The 19,954-nt window shown below is 37.0% G+C and overlaps 1 pseudogene; it reads right to left on the bottom strand.

The window, feature by feature from the left end:
* LOC107512038 overlaps positions 1–19,954 on the bottom strand; it is a 91,980-nt pseudogene that overhangs the window by 65,287 nt on the left and 6,739 nt on the right.

Genomic DNA, 19,954 nt, shown 5'->3' on the forward strand with positions numbered 1-19,954 from the left:
GTCTCCTCATTTTGTCTGCCTCCCTGTGTTCATTTCTATGTATTAGGTAGAGCTTCTATATTTCCTAGTCTCGGTAGAGTGACTTCATATAATAGGTGTCCTATGAGGCCCAGTGGCACTGTCTCCCTTGTCACCTGAGCTGGATGCTCAAGGTGTGTCCCCCGTGTGGGTTGTGTGTACTCTCCTGTTGTAGTTGAACCTCAATTGCTGTTGGAACATTAATGGGAGGGGTTGAGCCTGTGACTACAGTGAAGGTGTCATTCAGAGGCTGACCCCACAAAGCAGGATTTGCTTTAGTAGGGCTCTGGTGCTTGCTTAGTCTTCCCTTTGGGTGTGTTATTTATTAAGGTGGTTGGGTGGTGCTTTGGTGTGATCTGAAGCTGGCCACCAGGTGTGTTGATTTGGGGACCTCTTTGGAGGGGCTCTGTAGCAGGCCAGGTTCAGCCACTGCCAGTACCTTACCTGGGGCCACCTTGTATGAGCTACAAAGTAATTTGCAGATGATTTCCCTTTGTGCTGGGCTTGGAGGTGCCTGAGAGAGGCTAAGCTGGGAAGTGAGGCTGGCTGCCGCTCCAGACTCGAGGCTGCTTAGCAAAAGGTACAGGGCATGCTGCAGCTAGATGCTACTTATTTGGGTTTTGTGAACCTTTGAGAGATCTTAGGAAAGTCTACAGCATGAGCCAAGACAGGCCATTTGTATGGAAACACCACCAGAAGCCACTTGGGCAGGCCTGCAAATTGGGTGGGGTGAGGTCTCAGGGAGTCATCAGGGTGAGGTGAATGCCATTAGCTAGGTTGATGGAGACTCAGATATGGCACCCACCTGTGTGTGCAGGCTGCGTGGTGAGAGGGCTCAACAAAGGAACAATGGCCTCTGCCTGAGCTTCCATCTGGGAGATAGCTGCCCCTCTAGCCCTCGCCCTGAAACCAGACAAGTTAGTTCTTTTTCATATGTCCTTGTGTTTTTTGTGCTGTTACCCCAGTGCTAGAGCTCAGAGTGAGTGAGTCTGTTAGGGAGCAAATTTACGTTCTGTCTCTTTAATAGTAACACCCGAGACTGCAGAAGCTCTTCATCTCACTCAGCCACAATCTCTGTTGGTTTTCACACCCAGAAGCTGTGAAAACTTCTCTTTCCTGCACTGGAATCCTGGGCTGGGGAGTCTGGTGTGATGTTGGGACCTATCACTCCTATGGGGAACCGCCACAGCTGAGATATTTCTCTCAGTTTTTAACTACCACATTTGGTTGTTGGACCAGCCCATTCCTCATATCCTTCCCTCCTACTAGTCTCAAAGTAGCTTCTTTTTTTTATTAACTTTGTTACAGGACTACTGTTTAGCTAGACCTCAGGTGATTTTCAATTATATTTGTTTTTTAGTTTAGTTATAATTTTGAGGTCATTGTGGGAGGAGGCAAGTACAGTGTTTTCCCACTCCACCATCTTGACTATAAGTCTCAATTGACGGTGTCCTTTGCTGCACGAAACCTTTTTAGTTTGGTATGGTCCCATTTGTTTATTCTTTCTTTTGTTTCTCTTTCCCAAGTAGATATATTAGGAAAAAATATTACTAATAGCAATGTCAGAGAGATTACTATGTTTTCTTCTAGGAGTTTTATGGTTTCAGGTCTTACATTTAAGTCTTTAATCTATTTTGAGTTTTTTCTTGTACATACTGGTTTTTCTTGTATATACATGTATCTGTTCAGTTTTCTCAACACCATTTATTGAAGAGACTGTCTTTACCCCATTATATATTCCTGCCTTTTTTGTCATAGATTAATCAACTATATAGGCATAAGTTTATTTCTGGGCTTTGTATTCTGTTCCTTTGATCTATGTGTCTGTTTTTATGCCAGTACCATGCTGTTTTGATGACTTTAGCCTTGCAGTATAGTTTGATATCAGGTAGCATGATACTGCCAACTTCTTTCTTCTTTCTTAAGATTGCTGTGGAGATTCAGTGTCTTTTGTTGTTCTATATAAATTTTAGGATTATTTGTCTGAGTATTATGAAAAATGCCTTTGATAATTTGAATGGGATCACATTGGATCTATAGATTGCTTTGAGTAGTATGGGTATTTTAACGATGTTAATTTTTCCTATCCATGAGCATAGTATATTCTTCCATTTATTTTTATCTTCTTCAATTTCTTTATTCAATGCCTTATAATTTTCCAAGTTAAGGTCTTTTATCTTTTTGGTTAAATTTATTACTAGTTCTTTAATTTTTTTGATACAATTTTAAATGGGATTTTTTAAAAAAAATTCTCTTTCCCATAGTTTGTTTTTGGTGTATAAAAGTAAAACTGATTTCTAAATATTAATTTTGTATCTTGTTTCTTTACTGGATTCATTTATCCATTGTAATAGTTTTTTTCTAGAATCTTGAATTTGTGAAATTATTTGTGTAACTAAGAAATTGTAAAAACCAGATTTGGTAATTTTCTACCATTATTTTTTTGTATATGTATTTTTTGCAGCAACCTCCTTTACTTCTCCTTCTAGTAATCCACTGATAGAGCTGTTAGATCTTTTGATATTGTTCCATAATCACTGAGCCTCTCTTAATTATTTAAAAATATTCTTTCTCTCCATTATTCATATCAGATAATATTTATTGATCTGTCTTTAAGTTTTCTGATTATGTCCTCTGTCATCTCTATTTTGCTGTTTGGTCCATTCAGGAATCATAAAATTTCAGATAATTTTAGTTTTAAAATTTAAATTCTACTTCTTTTTGTAGTTTCTATTTCTCTACTGAGAACTTCCATCTTTTCATTTATATCAAATGTGTTTACCTTTATTTCATTGAGCAGAGTCATAATTGTTGCTTTAAGTCTTTAATATTTCATTATCTGAATTATTGTAGCGTTGACATTTGTTAGGAATCGATGACATTTAAAAAATTCTTTGTATGTTATATAATTTTCTATTTTATTCTGGACATTTTGAACATTTTTTTGGTGTATCCTCTGGATCCTGTTATAATTCTCCAGAGAAAGTTGGTTTATTTTGTCTGTCATGTAATTAACCTAGTTAAATTCAGACTACAAATTTTATCTCATCACATAAGTGGGGGATGATTGTATTCTCGGTCTGGTTTAGGAAACCTTTGCTATGCTTCTTTTGATTTGTCCCTCATATGTGCCACTCAGGATTAGGTTGAGACTTGACAGTGGTTTGATTTTTACTTCAATTCTTAAAGCCTTTACTCTGCTTCTTTGATTTCCTGTGGATGTGCAACTCAGGAGTAAGGCCAGGACTTTTATGGGTTCTTACGGAGAATTAGGAAATCTTTTTTTCCAGCTATTTCTCTCTGGGATTATCCCCATACTTTCTGGCTCTCAGGGGTCACTTTCCTGGTTTGTTTGGTCAGAAAATTGGGGTTTATCTCAGAGTTTTAGCCATCTATGCTCTCACAGTATTGCATACCTGTAACTGGGATCCACCCTTAGGGCTAAGGTGCAGGAGAAAAGAGACCAAAAGGAGATTTCCTCCCTACATTCTTTGGATCACAAGCCTCTTTTCTTGGTTCCTCTGGCCAGAAAAATGCATCTTCTATCTGAGTATTAGCTGTTCACATTGATGCCTCTCCACAGCTACTTGACTGTAAGCATAAAGAAAGAGGAAAAGAGAAATTCACTCTTTTGTAAGTCACTTCTCCAAGTTTTGACTCCTTTTTTTATTCCTCCTGCTTTTGTTTACTTTTCAGTCTTCAGTATTTTGTCTAGCATTTTTAGTTTTAATCAGTGGGAGAGACTTTGGTGGACTTGTTTCATCTCGGCTGAAACCGAAAACATCCTCGCTGTGGTATGAATTTGCATTTTCCAGATAATAGAGAAGTTGAGCATCTTTTCTTTCCCCCCACTTTTTTGTCATTTGAATATCTTCTGTAATGAAGTGATTTTGACTGTTTTGCTTAATTTTATATTTTGTTTTCTGTCTTATTTTATTGATCAGCAGAAGTTCTTTATATATTCAGAACATGAGCCCTTTTTGGATTCATATATCATAAATATCTTCTCACACCGTCTGGATTGTCCTTTCACTCTGTTTATCATCTTTTTAGATAAATAGAAGTTCTTGATTGTGAAATAATATTATTAATCTTTTTCTTTTTCATGACTAGTGCTTTTTATGTCCTGTTTAAGAAATATTTGCCAATTCAAAGATGTTCTCCTGTATTTTTCTCTGGAAGAGCTTATTATTTTACCTCTCACATTTAGATCTGCAATCCACCTGGATTTTTTAAAATCAAGTGTAATGTGAGAGGCAAATGCATTTTTTTATATGGCTATCCAATTGATCCAGTATAATTAGTTAAAAAGACTATCATTTACCCACTGAACTGCAATGTCTAATGATAAGTATTACTTAGCACTTTTACTTGGAAATAATTCTGTCGAATATAAATAGGCTGGAGAAATGTCATTTCTATTGAAGATTTTTTTTAGTTGATGTGGGTAACTATATGAAATTACTCATCACTTCTTAAATGTAATAGATTTTGAGAAACATAATATTTATAAATCCAGTCTTATTGTTTTGTGAGAAGGTATAGCATAATTTTCATAGATGTTTCTAAAGGTCTTTATAAACAAACTATGGCTACTGCAATCATATACCTTTATTTCAAATATTCTACCCTGTTTCCAGACTGTATGCCACATGCATCTCTGTAAATTTGGTGCATAAAGAGAATATTTTTGTGATTAAGAGGTGAGAAAGGAAATGAAATACATAGGTTATGCACCTGTAAGCATGGGGATCTGAAAGTCAGATTTATTACCTGGAGTTGTCAAGCTCTGCGGGATTTAATTCCATGATTCTGAATCATAAACTGGCAAGTGATTGGAGTCATTAACGATGGGAAATATATTTGTGATAAATCACCAGCACTACTTTTTATTTGCATAATTTGTATATTTCATTAGTTTAGATTGACCTCACCAAGTAATTCCCAATTACTGATGATTCGTTGTAGGTTCTCTTACATTTATGGAGTATAGGCAGTCCTTCCTACTGATAAGGTCCACTCAGTAAGCAGAACTTTCTTGGATGATTACATGGAGCAGCAGGAACAGAAACCAGTAGTGCCCATCGGTACCATAAATGTCTGACTTAAGACATAAACAGGTTCTTGGGACAAAAAGCAGTACATTGGCATGCAAATGCAGTTTAAGCAAGTGTGGTAGATGCAGTTATACAGTGCTCAGGTTTGAACTATTTTTGCCCAAAGTTGAATTACTTGGTGTGGATAGTACATTTGGATATTCTCATACTTTTAATCTTGTTCAAACAGGCTTGCTATTTAATTTGGAGACTGTACAGTAACTCCTTGGGTCTTATATACTGCCTTTTTAAAACTGTAATCTAGATTATCTTTACCCAGAAAGAGATGTTTTTGATATGAGAGGAAAATTAAGCAAAATTGGTAATCTAGGATAGGAAATTTGTTTAAGCATCATTCTTACCCTGGTGGCTTTAACTTTAATTTTGCTCATGGTAACTGAGGCCTACTGAAGCTCATTTTGCTATGAGAATTAGAATATTTTGATATTTAATACCTAACTTAGTATAATAATTATATCATACATTATCATTTTAGTGTCTCATTTTATTTCAGAGAGATGGTATGATATCCCAGAATTAGATGTGCTTTTTACAATATGCCTTGTCTAAATTCTGGCTATTGTATGCTTATTTTTCCATTTTGCCTATACTCCATAAATGTAAGAGAACCTACAATGAATCATCAGTAATTGGGAATTACTTGGTGAGGTCAATCTAAATTAATGAAATATACGAATTATGCAAATAAAAATTTGTAGTTACTTTTCTTGGTAAGAAATCTAGATCAGTTGAACTTCTAAATGAGAGTGAAGGAAATCTGGAATGTATAGCAGAGGACAGAAATAGTGAGTATCAATTACAGCATTGAATCTAGTGGCAACATCAAGGAACATAGCTCATTCCACTAACCCTTCTGTCTTAAGTCTTTTATTAGAGACTGCAGCTGGCTATCACCTGGAAGAGTCAGTGACAAGAGTGTACCTTGTTTGGGTCAAAGCACCTTGTTTGGGTGGTGCAAGGAGTGTACTGTAACAAATACTGTTTTGTGCCCTGTGTCATATCTCCTTGGCCCACTTGACTTTGGCTATAGTGGATAGTTCCCTAACATGCTATCTACTTCCCATCACAACCACCCACAGAGTCTTTCAGCTGTTCTGCTTTAGGGCTTTCTTTGAAACCATAGGATGTTGCTCATTCCATCCCAAAGTACAATGAGTTAACTCTGAGGGAGTTAACCAGTGGGGATGGGAGTTGGTAGATAAATATTTCAGCCTATGTCCTTCAGAAAGATAATTCTAATATATCATTCTATATGAATTTTGATAGAATCTTCAATGGTATTGAGCCTTGGTTGCCCACAGAGAGCTTATAATGTACCCTTTATTGGCTTTTCCTCTTTCTTCATTTCTCTTTCCCCACTAGCAAATTCCTACTTCTAGGAATCACTCCTAACCAAACTGACTTTTAATCCTTGTCTCAGGCACTGTTTGTTTAAGGTTATCAACAAATCATGCTCATTTTCTTATATCCTTAAGAAACTTAATTTTCTTAGTCATTGAAAAAATTAAGAATATTGATTTATTAGTTTGTTGGTATAATGACTTGTCTATGATATTTTAAAATGCTTAACTTTCTTTTCATAGAATTTTTTCAAAATAGTGAAAATGTAAAACTTCAGCCAACTTTAAATGGAATTATTAAAAAGTCACACATTATTGGGTCCTGAATGAATAAAATTAAAAAAAATAATATTTTCAATATCAAAATACAAATAGGCTAATTTTCTACACCAAAGCACATAAATTTTTTTCTTGCTCTTTAATTTATTATCCATCTGCATTTTTTGGCTTTCAACAATTTGGCTGATTTTCAGACTTTATTTTATTCTAGGCTCTTATGAATGATTTCCCCACTGTTCTAAGAAACAGGTTATTACTCTTGCATTTTTCTCTGTGTGAACAGAGTTTCCTGCAGTCTGCTGAGAATAGCTGTTTTGCTGGTGGTATTTTCACTTCTGCTTGGGTCTTGCTTCAGAGTGCCAAGCTGAAAATAACCTCTCAGCTTGAAGTCATCGGTTTAAGAATTTGATATTTCCAGAAAAATCTTTCCCAACACAACTCCTTCCCTCTTTCTTTCACCCCAGGTCTTCTTCCTGTATTTCCACTTTGTAGATTAGAGCTTGTCAGTTGCAACAAACTTTAATGTTTAAACTTTATATCACAAGGTGGTGTTCTTTTGATTACATGTTCAAGGTCCTTCCTCCTTTTCATATATCTAGCATTTTACACTCCCTCTCCAGCATGTCCTTTTACATTGATTTCAGTCTTTGAGATTTATCCCAAATTTACGTGCTTAATATAGATGTTCTTCAGTATATATGAATTTCAGACAGAATTCTAAATGGAAAAAAATAGCTTCAGTAATTGTATCATCAGAAAAGTCAGGGGAAAAATTATACAAGGTAGTTTAATTACCGAAATTTAATAGTAGAGATAATTTAATCCAAAGAACAAATTGGAGAAATATCCCCAGGGCTGAAAGGACAATGGAAAAGACAGTGTTAGCAGAAACTAAGAGCCAGGGTCACCTTGGGTGGCTGGAATCATGGCAGGGGCTGCCCAGAAACAGCTGGGACCATGGCCATGAAGGGACACAGCCACTTCTGGAGATGCCATTCAAAGGACATACAAACACACACACACACACACACACACACACACAGACGGAGGGGTGGGGAGAGAAAGAGAGACAGAGACAGAGAGACAGAGAGAAAGACAGAGAATATAAACTTGAGAGAATTACATTGCTGTTCCCCTCCTCTATCTTTAGTGTTTTGTCAGGGCCTCCCACTGGTTGACTCTAACCAGAAGCCTGGGAAGTGCAATTTGCATGGTTCAAACTATCACAGTACAGAGCAGAGGAAGGAAAAAGTGGGGAGTGGAAAAAATGCACAGTAATGGTAATGACTTTGTGGAGGCTACCCCAACCCTAGCTGTTTTTACCGAAAGGGAGGAAACAGATGTCTGAAAGCTGAAGAAGATCCTGGGTACAAAAGTGCCACTCTCTGTAGAATAGAATACCTATCACATTCTGTTCATTGTGAACGGGACAGGAAATAGAATGAACAACCCTTGCATTTATAAAACTTATAATCTAGCAGGAGAGTCAGGCAACTAAAATTTGTAACAAATTGCAATGTATATGTAATATTATATATAATAATATAATATATGTAATATATTTAGTATATTATTTATATTTGTATTATACTGTTATATAAATATATTAATAACATATAATATAACATATATGTTATTATAAATAAGGTAGTGTGGAGAGGTATAGCTGGAAAGCCTAATTTCCTATGGCCGTCAGGAAAGGCTTCCTGGAGGAAGTAACATTTAAGGATGATTAAGAGTTAGAGCCAGAAAGTGAAGGGGCAGAAAAGGGAAGAGATGAATCCAGACAAAGGGATAGCATGCACACCATGGCTGGAAAAGAATAAATGCTGTGACAGAACAATGGCTGTGGAGAGGAGCAGGCATGTTGCTGGAGATGGAGCTGAGGAGGAAGCCTGGGTGAGATCACAAAGGGCTTTATAGGCCATGTTGAGAATTTTAGATCTATTCTAAAGGCAATGGAAGATTACTGAAAGGATTTGATAAGGAAAATAACAATTATCTTTATGGTTTAGAAAGGTCACTCCAGACTAGTGGTGGGGAGAGCAGGTAGGACACTGTGTAACAGTCCAGGTGAAAGAAGATGCTGCTCTGTGCTGGTATAGTAAATGAAAATAGGGGAAAGTTCTAGAGATATTTGGAAGGAAACAGCAGTGCTTTGATTGGCAATGTGGGTAAGGGTTAGAGGGCTTTTGAATGGATAACTGTGCTAGCTGTTAAAATGAAGACAATGGTTAGTGGAGCAATCTGGATGGTTAAGAATCTAGGACTTGGCAAACTTTTTCTGTAAAGGGCTAGATAGCAAATATTTTTGCCTTTGTGAGTCAAACTAACTCTGAAACTCCTTGGCTCTGCTATCATATAGTAAAAGCAGTCATAGATGATATATAAACAAATGGGCACGGCCATGTTCAAATAAAACTTTATTTACAAAAAAACCCCACAGATAGTGGTCTAGATTTGGCCTGAGAGCTACAGTTTACTCACCCATGGTTAAGATATGAGTTTCCTATTCTACATCTTGCATTTAAGGGTCTAGAAGACATCCAAATGGAGTGTTGAGTAGGCACTAGGAGTGGGAAGGAATCCCTCCATTCCTCTCTTTATCTTGTCTACCACCCCATTCAAAAAAAATGTAGCTACAAAAGTTCAGAAGCAGTCTTCATTGTGAAGTGGTTAACTTTCTGTGAGATAGCTATTTGGAATTTGGGAAGGGATAAGAGAAAGTAAAGATTGACTTTTAAGGAAACTTAGTACCTTATTTTATATTTTGACCTTTTTTTTTGCTATCTTTCTGTTTTTCCTTCCAGTCTCATACTAGATATTTTAATTATGTACGTCATTTATTGATTGTGCTAATACTATTTCCCTTGTTAAAACAGCATTGTCTTCAACTATATATTACATGTCCATTGTCTGTGGAACACTGAGACAGCCTCTGGGGACACCAAAATGAATAAGATGGTACTGAAGGCATCCACACTATAGCGATGAAAAAATGTATTAAAAATTATCCTATGATGCCATGTGATGAAAGTACCAATAGAAGGTTGGTCATTATCCTCTGAAAAGACATAAGTAGAAGCATGTCACTATTTCTACAGAGGCTGAGTAGGTAAATGGGAGGTTTCTTGAACAATATGCCTTGAAAAAGTGGTAGAAATTCAATAAGCAAACTAATGTTGATGGCTATGGGAGGGGTTTGGGGTAGTGACAATCCGAACAGAAAAAGCATAGAGAAAGACATGAAAGTGTGAAGATACTTGATATGTTTAGGAGTCTTCTGAAACCCTGGCACAACTGGGATGACCCAGAATATTTATCAGGTGGAAAAGTTTCTGGTATTGATTTGCACTTGCTCTGCCTTGAGTTGGAGACAGGGAGGACACTTGCTTGGTAGAACAAGGATTTTGTTAGTGGGTTTGGGGTTCTGGGGATTCAGTGGGGCACTTAGGTGTTCAGTGGTTTGCTGCCATGAAGCCTGCCCACCTATATCTGGGAGACTGGGTCATGGTCTGCGATTCTGGTTGATCCCTTGGAAATGGGATCCTATAAAACAGTGGACCCCAGCCTTTTTGGTACCAGGAACTGGTACTCCTCGGAGAATCTAATGCTTGATAATCTGAGGCGAACCTGAGGCGGTGATGCTACTAGTGCTGGGGAGTGGCTGCAAATAAAAATGAAACTTCACTCGCTTGCCCATCGCTCACCTCATGCTGTGTGGTCCAGTTTCTAATAGGCCTCGGACTGCTACCAGTCTGTAGCCTGGGGTTTGGGGACCCCTGCTATAAAGAATCTCAGAGGATTTTAAATGAGGGCTCAGCTTTAGGGGCTGTTTGTTGATTTCATCTGCACTTTCCTGTGGAGCCCGGCAATTCTAATAGTGTGACTTCTGTGAACTGCTCCCAACAATTGGAGACAATATCTTATTGTAAACATAAACAAATAAAAAATGACTTTCATACTGTGATTATTATTTTAAAAGTACACGTATTTGTAGAAGGAGCCATCATTTGTAAAAAGAATTTCATTTGGCTGCTCAAAATCATGTCATTGTCTTATAGCCTAAATTTTTGTTGTGAAGACTGAAGAAAGCATTTAGCAAATAGAAACTATTGCGCTATACAGCAAAATTCTTAATCATGCTTCCCATTGCTTCCAAAACTCAGAGGCACTGAAAGAAATATAACATGCCTCAAGATGGAGCCCTTGAACTACTAAGTTTTGAAGCAAAATCAACAAATCTGTAAACTTGCCTGGTACAGGCAAAGTTGGAGCTGCTGTTCAAGGCTGGCTGCAATTCTAGAATAGAAAGCAGAAAGTGAGGCATCAAGCTTTCATGGGGTCAGGCAAGCCTTAGGGGAAGGCTTGTATAGAGATTCTCAGACTTGGGCTCCATCAGCTTCTAGGATTAAAGGGTTAAATCAACAAGATACATCATTTTATTTGTACAAATAAATTTATTTGTATATTCTGCTAACAGAGTACACATTTCCCTCTTTTTAAAACCATCTTAAATGGTGAAAACAGGACTTGGATACATGAATCTGAGCCCAAATAAGATCTCATTCTGAAACACAAAGGGTGTCTCAACCAAGAGGATACTGTGATAGCCAAATGAATAGGATTCTCCTCTTAGTAAGGCAGTCTTCCCTAGAGAAGAAGGCAGCACAGTGTGGGGAGAAGGAAAAGAGCAGAAGACCTTGAGATCTTCACTGTTTAGGATTAAATCCTGCCTCCACCCCTTCACAGCTATTTGCCCTTAGGCCAGCTTCTTAACCCAATATTAGCTGCTCCAAGCTCTTGAAGACTAGAGATTGTGTATTAAAGTGCTTGGTGCTTGTTCCTACCAATAAAGAATCTATAAATGGTTACTTTCAGAGCCTCTTTCTATGGGCCTTCAAGCTATGCCATGAACAAGGCATCATATTTATGAGGATATCATTCACATTGCAGACATACGATGTATATGAAAGCAAGTGGGCCCTAAGGCAACAGAAAAATGCCCCCCTTTGGCATTAATCCACATTGGCCCACACAGTGGTGTGCTTATTGGGACTAAAATATGGGCAAGCATGAACTATTACAAATGTTTGTAAGGCTGTTTCCTGCCCTAACTGTATCTACTCTTCCTCCCCCAAAGGAACCTGATATACTTGCCTCTCTTGCTTTGGTGGAGAAGATGTACCAGCTATTATCACCAGGGGCCCCCATTACCCAGGTAAGCAGGTAAAAGTCATTGCAGTATCTTTGCTTAATACCTCAAGTCATTGTGCTCTAGCCAATGACTTAAAAAGTATCCATGGAACTGCCAGTAGGACAAGTTTTGGCTCAATGGCAGTGCTCCTCCCAGCATCTCCGCCTACTCTTTGCCCCTCTCCCTCTTCTATAAGTGGGCCATGGGTCACGTAAAGTGTTGTGTACCACACTTTCTCTGGCCCAGCTGTGTAAATTGTTTGCCTTGGCTATTACTAAGAGACATGGGGTCCATCATATTATCTATAACACTGACTCTTGTTTGGTGATGTCTATACTTGTTAATTATACTTAGTATTGCTTTGTACAATTTAAAAATATTGTTATCCCTCTGTTCTTTATACTTCTCATCCTCTTTCATTTCTCCACCCCCTTCTCCAAATAACCTGCTTTACCTTTTTCCCTTTCTTGTTTAGAACTTTCATTTTATTCCTCAAAATATTTGTCTCTCCTTCCCATATCTTCTTTTCATACCTCATGTCATTTTCTCTCTCAGCCCATGTCTCTTTTCTTCTCAATGTTTCTTCTCCTTTCTTTTCTTGCTCATTTTATTTTCCTCTCTATGCCTTCCTTCCCACCCAGATTTTTCTTTCTTTCAGCTTATTCCCTCCTCCAAACCCTCACGGGCACCCCTTCCATTTCCTTTATTCCATCACTCCATTTCTCCCAATGGCGCTGGGATCAGTTCTGAGAAATGGAAAGTAACAGTGGTGGGGGTACAGGCAGTCCAATTGGTACAAGCCAGAACCTACATATGTTCACTTCACATTACATCCTTAGAACAAAGAATAATGGAGTCCAGAGAAGTCACCATCATGGATCTAGTTGCTTGGATACCATGTAAATTCCCTCTGGAGCTGGTGCTGTGAGTTTAGAACTTACCTAGGTTGAAATTCAAGTTTTAGCTCATTTCTTCTTGAAATTATGATAATAGAGGAGTATCTTAGGGCTAGTCTAATGGTCTTGATCTTTTTGAGGGTCAGAGACATCTTCAAAAATCTGCTGAGACTTTTGGACCCCTTCTTAGAAAAATGCACATGAACCAAAAGTTTCACTTTACAACATTAAGAAATCCCCAAAAGCCAATTCGTGCACTCTCCAGGAGCCCTTTGGCTGGAGTTTGGACAATATAAATTTAGACCCCGTAGGAGGCATTGTCTGCTTTCCCTGGTAATTGGAGTGACACATTATAAGGTTATAAAATAAGGCAGAATTTTGTACTTTAAAGTAGAGCTAAAGACAATGGTGAGAATTGAAGAAATATTGGTCAGGTTCTGCCTGCCCTATGAGTTTCCTGGTCTCAGTGAAGACAAGGAGCCGTCACACCTTTTAGAGTCTATCTCTTTCTGGCCACTTGGAAACCTGGATATTTTAACTGCATCGACTTTCAACTGGGTCATGAGTAGTGAGAATGAAATACTCACCATGACATCTATTGCTTTCTATAGCTTCCTACTTCAATCGGCTTCAGATTAACATCTATTTTGAAGAGATTATTAGAGTAAGGAGGTCACTTTCTTTGCTCAAACTTTCTGACTCAAGGTGGCTTTTTTCACATGAAAAATAAATGTGGGAGGGAAGAATCCCATTTATCCACTTTGGAAAATAATTTATTCCAGCAGTCTGAACTCTGGGGTATATTTTATTTAATCAGCATGGCTCCATGAATTATTATCTTGTTTTATTTTAGTGGCAGTGCTTATGCTTTTCTTGTATCCTTATTGTAAACATAGTGCTTTTCAATAAATTAATTTCTTTCTTCTCTCTGCCCATTAGGTCTTCCACATTTATAAGCAGAATCATATGTGAAAGAACATTTTGTTCCTTTTTTCTGTTCCACTAGGCATTATTCAGAATGGCCTTTCTTCAATGAATTTAATTAACAGGTATTATGGCTAACTTTTGTGCAAAATCCTGGTTTTAAGTGAGAGCAATCTAAAGGGAACAGCACAAGATTCTTGAGATAGCCCGTGTGTGTGTGTGTGTATGTGTGTATGTATGTGGGTGGGTGTGTATTACTGGGAAGAGGAGAAAGCCACTGAATCTAGAGACTGGTCCCTTTGCTGGCAGATAGGGATAAGATGTGCCAAGTCAAGAGGGTTGGGTGAAAGCCAAAGTTTCTGAGAGCTCAGTTTTACAGCTGGAGATACCCAGGATGTTAGATCGATGGCTGCACCAATAACTCTCACTTCACTTGTTGGTAGTAGAGATTTCCATTGTGCTCTGGCTGGGAAAGCAGCAAAACTGGATGAAAGTCTCCCAGGCTCACACTGAGAAGTGCTGAGGAAGGCAGAAGGTGACAGTGGCTAATGCCATTAAGAGACTTGAAGAACAGTGGAAGAGAAGGAGCAGGTCTAAGGAAAAATTTTAAGCTTCACAGAGTATATTTTCTTAAAATATACAGGAAATGAATTATTCATGCTTCACCATGAGGAATGTAATACCCTGCAACTTTTCATAATCGCCTCAGTTATCATCATCAAAACGATTATAGTTTTCTCTTTGTAACTGTCTATTAATATGGCATGTGTCATGTTAGTCATTCTGAGTATAGAAAGCAGCATGGAGAAAGACTTTCTTAGCTAACAATGGAAATTTGGGACCTGAGATTTTTAGAGAAAGTGATTTCCAGAATATTTCAGACTAACAAAGATGCTATGAGAGGTTGGGAGGTTGTTGGTTTTGATGGAATATTTCTCTTCAGAAATTGTCCCAGTAATAGGTACCTGCCTTTAGGACAGGAGCAAAGATCAGAAATAGATATAATAATAATAATAATAATAATAATAATAATAATAATAATAATAAAAGCTTCAACATAGTAGGTCCAAAATTTATGAAGCAATTAAAGAAGAGATGGTCTCATTTGAACAGAAAAAATGGGAACCAAAGATTATGAGCAAGAAAGGAGAAATGGGAACGAAGGACTCCAAATCATTTAGATCTGGCTAAATTGATTAGATATCCCAGCATAAACCTCTTTTCCAGGACCATCCTTTTCTTAGAATTATGGGGTCAGATTACAATGAAGGACTCTGGCCTAAATTCTCACCAGGGTCTCCGAACCCTTTTGACTCCTCTTCTTCAACTTCTACCATGTTTTCTTATATAAATGTATTATTTTGTCTACAGAGTGAAAAAGACCAAAAACCAAGTATCACCATTTCTGAATGTCAAGAAGACTCAGGTTTTCTAGAAACAACAATGAAATAGCAAGAACCCCTCCCTTTTTTTCCTTTTTCCTCAGTCAGTTTCTCCACTGCTTTGCTTCAGGAAACAAGAAATCCTAGCAGGGACTCCAGATAACATTTCTCAGCAGGATACCTCATCAGTCACTCTTAAGATTGGCACTGACCTTCAGAATTTCCTCCCATAAGCAATGTGCCCTCCCCCACTCCTCCCTGTCAGAAACAATATGTAGACCTAGAAACAGCTATCTCTACAAACTTTTTATATTAGAGGTAATAATTAGGATGAGCATATAATTTATTGTCTAAACTTAAACATGTATTTTTAAAAAACTTTTATTTTGACTTAACTGTATATTCACAAGCAGTTATAAGAAATAATACAGAAAGATTCCATATACCCCTTCATTCAGTTTCTCCCACTGATAACATCTTGCATAACTATAGTACAATATCACAATGAGAAAATTATTCAGATTTCACCAGTTTTACATGCATTCATGTGTGTTTTGTTCTATACAATCTTATTACATGTGTATAATACTATGACCACCATCACAATACAGAAGATTTTCATCACAGATTCCTTGTATTCCCTTTTAAAACCACACTTACCTCTCTCTTACCCCACCTAGCCTCAAGCCCTGGCAACAACTAATCTGTTCTCCATCTCTATAATTTTGTTGTTTCAAAACTGTTACATAAATGAAATCATATAGGATATAACAGTTTTGAATTGCCTTCCCCAACGTCCCCCAGATAATTTCCTTGAGATCCATTCAACTTACTGCAAATATTACTTTTTTCCTTTTTATACCATTCCATGATCTGGGTGTACCACATTTGTTTATCCATTAATCAGTTGATGGACATTGGGTTTGGGGCTATTATGAATAAAGATGCTTTGGCTATTTGAGTACAAATTTTATGTAGACATACATTTTTATTTCTTGGGATAGATGCCCAAGAATGTAATATCTAGGTTGTAGAGTAAATACATGTTTAGTTTTTAAAGAAACCGCCATAGTATTTTCTACAGTGGCTGTATCATTTTACATTCTCACCAGCAATGTATGAGTGATCCAACTTCTCTGCATCATTACCAACATTTCATGTTATCACTATTTTAAATTTTAACCATTGTGATAAATGTGTAGTGATATGCTGCATAATCCCGCTCACAGCAACAACTGTTTTGTTGTTGCCCTATTGAAAGTGGGAACAATTCACCCATCCAAAATTGGTTTAGATGTTGAGATTGATGACACCACAGATAGTAAGAAGGTATGAAAAGAGGATATTATTCACATAATGGGACTTTTGGCAGGAAGAGCAGGGCAGATATGCAAGCCAGTTTGAAATGGCTTGAATTAAGGGAGGGATAAGGGTCTTTAGACTTTATAATGAGTAGGGAGTGAGTCTGGGGTCAGAATTCCCATGTGTACATGGGAGTTTTTATAGTTTTGTTTTCCCTGGAGGTGCCAAGAGAGAGAATGCTCAAGCTTTCTAATTAGCTTGCCTGGATATAGGTGAAAAATAGAAAGGGAGAGGTGAAACCTGAAAGCTGTCAGCAGCCAAACATCAAAAATGGATTCAAACACTTAATTACAAATTCCTTTTGAATCTTTGCCAAAGATCAATAGGAAATATTTGTGCAGGTCTATTTCTGGTTTCTCTATTTTGTTTTATTGACCTATGTGTCTATTTCTCTGCCAATAGTACACTGCCTTGACTACTGTAGCTATATAGTTAGCCTTAACCTGAGATAGAGTGGTTCTACCCACTTTATCGTTCCCTTGCAAGATTTCTTTTATCTATTCTAGGTTCTGTGTCATTACATATAAACTTAGAATATGCTTTTCTATGTCTATCAAAAAATCTCTGCTGGAACTTTCAATGTTGCATTACTCATACAAACACCGTACATGTTTTGTTTGATTTATACCTAAGTATTTCATTTTTGTTAAAGTAATTATAAATAATACTCTATTTTAAATTTCAGTTTCCACATGTCTGTTGCTAGTAGGCAGGATAGAAATTGATTTTTGTCTGTTGACTTTATATCCTGAGACTTTGATAAACTCACTTATTCATTCTAGGAGTTTTTATTTTGTCAATTTTTTTGAGGGGGGATTCTCTATGTAAATGACATGTCAGCTGTAAATAGAGAGAGTTTATTTTTTTCTTTCAAATCTGTTTGCCTATTATTCCTTTTTCTTGTCTTATTGTGTTGGCTAAAATTTATAACACTGTGTTGAATAAGAGTGGTGAGAGTGGATATCTTTGCCTCATTCTTAAATTATAGAAAATAAAATATCTAAAAATACTATAAATAAATCAATATAAAAACCTGAAAAATGTTCAAGTAATCTACTGGAAGGCTAGAAAAGAGAAACAGAGGAATGAGAAATATGGAAAGGAAGCAAAAACAAATAATAAAATGGCAGCGTAAGTCCTAACATATGAATAATTACCTTAAATGTAAATAGTCTAAATACACCAGTTGAAAAACAGAGACCATCTCACTTATTTCACTTCACATGATAGATGAAAAAAGTTGAGAACCATATGATTTCATCATATGCGGATATAAAACTGAAAGCAACAAACAAACCAACAAGACAAACAAACAAAAACTCATAGACCTAGACAACAGTACAGTGGTTAGCAGAGGGAATGGGGTGAGGGAGGAGGTAGAAAAGGGCAAAAGACATCAGTGCAACATAGAGATGATTTATTACAAAATTGTACACTTAAAACCCATACAATTTTATTAAGCAAGAAATATAATTTAAAAAAAATAGAGACTGCTAGAGTGGATTTAAAAGTCCATGATCCAATTATAGACTGTCTACAAGAAACCCAATTCGAATACAATGGTATAGTTGGATTGAAAGTAAAAAGACAAAAGAAGGTATGCCATGCAAATATTATTTATTTAATTAATTTATTTTTAATGGTGACATTGGTTAATGAAATCCAATAGTTTCAGCTGTACATTTTAACAGTACATACATATATATATACTGACATTGTGTGTTCACCTTCCATAATTAGATTTCTTTCTGTCACCACATATTTGACCCCTTTTACACCATCTATCTTCTTCTTTCCACCATTCTCTGGTAATCACTAGCCTTTTGTCCACGTCCATGAGTTTCTGTTTGTTCATTCTGTTCATTTGTTGCTTTTCGGTTTGTAGCCCACATATAAGTGATATCATGTGATTTTCAGCTTTTTCTGTCTGGCTTATTTTGCTTAGCATGATTATCTCGAGGTCCATCCATGTTGTTGCAAAAGGCAGTATTTCATCTCTTCTTATGGCTGAGTAATATTCCATTGTATATATGTACCACAGTTTATTTATCCAGTCAAATATTAATACACACGAAAAAGCAGGAGTAGGTATATTAAATACCAGGCAAAATTGAATTCAAAGCAAAGAATTGTTTCATGTAGTAGTGTGTGAGATGCGTGGGTAGTGTACAGAGTTCTCACTTTAACATGTGGTTAAATGTGGAAAATGAAAACTTTTTCCAAAGTAACAAACATCTTTTTAAGGACAGCTTGCAGCTTGATTGTATAATAAAGTTCTCTTGGATTCCAAAAGTTAGAGATTGATAAGCCTTGATTTCAGCTGGTATATTTGATCTGTTGCATCTGCTAGTCATTTAGTGTACCAGCCACTTCTGCCATGACCTATGACAGTCAACAAGAGCAACGACAGGTCAGAACCATGGATGTAGGGTGGGGAACTGGGAGAAATAAATAAACTGCTTTTCATAGTCACCAGCGCTACCTGCAGGAGGACAGGGAGAGGATAAGGAGCGATGATTTCCCTGAACAGTCCTGCCTGGGAAATCTGTGAGCTCCCAGGTGTCAACTGGCTGCAGAGCCCAGTCATCAAAGCAGAAAGCAGAAAAGTGAGACGGGACTCCAGAGAAACAACTGTTGATTTTTGCCAGACATGATTGCAAAACCCGTGGCTAGACTCACTAAAGAAAAAAAAGAAAAGACACAAATAAACAAAATAGGGGCTGAAGTTGGGGAAATTACGACTGATATCCCAGAAATACAAAGGATCATACAAGAATACTAGGAAAAAGTATATAACACGAAATTTAATAACCTCGAAGAAGTGGACCGGTACTTAAAAAATACAACCTTGCTTGACTGAATCAAGAACTGGACAATCTAAATAGATCTAGCAGCAGTATGGAAGTTCAAACAATCATCAAGAACCTACCAAAAAGTAAAAGTCCAGGACCAGAAGGCTTCACCAGTAATTCTTCAAAACATTTAAAGAAGATTTAACACCTATTCTCCTCAAATTTTTGCAAAAAAAAAAAAACTGAACAGGAGGCAATACTTCCCAACACAATTTATGAAGCCAACATTATTCTGTTACCAAAACCTGGTAAGATGATGCCAAAAAAGAAAACCATAGACCAGTATCTCTCATGAACACACATGCAAAAATCCTGAACGAGATACTAGCGAACTGAATACAGCAACATGTTAAAAAGATTATACACCACGATCAAGTGGGCTTCATCCCACAGGCACAGGCATGGTTCAGCATATGCAAATCGATTAATGTTCTACACCACGTAAACAAATTAAAAAATAAGAATCATATGATCATATCAATATATGCAGAAAAAGTCTTCAACAAGATACGGCATCCATTTATGATCAAAACACTTAACAAAATCGGTGTATAAGGGAAGTGCCTTAACATAATAAAGGCTATCTA

This window comes from Rousettus aegyptiacus, unplaced genomic scaffold (assembly GCF_014176215.1).
Source record: "Rousettus aegyptiacus isolate mRouAeg1 unplaced genomic scaffold, mRouAeg1.p scaffold_m13_p_9, whole genome shotgun sequence".
NCBI classification, from domain to species: Eukaryota; Metazoa; Chordata; class Mammalia; order Chiroptera; family Pteropodidae; genus Rousettus; species Rousettus aegyptiacus.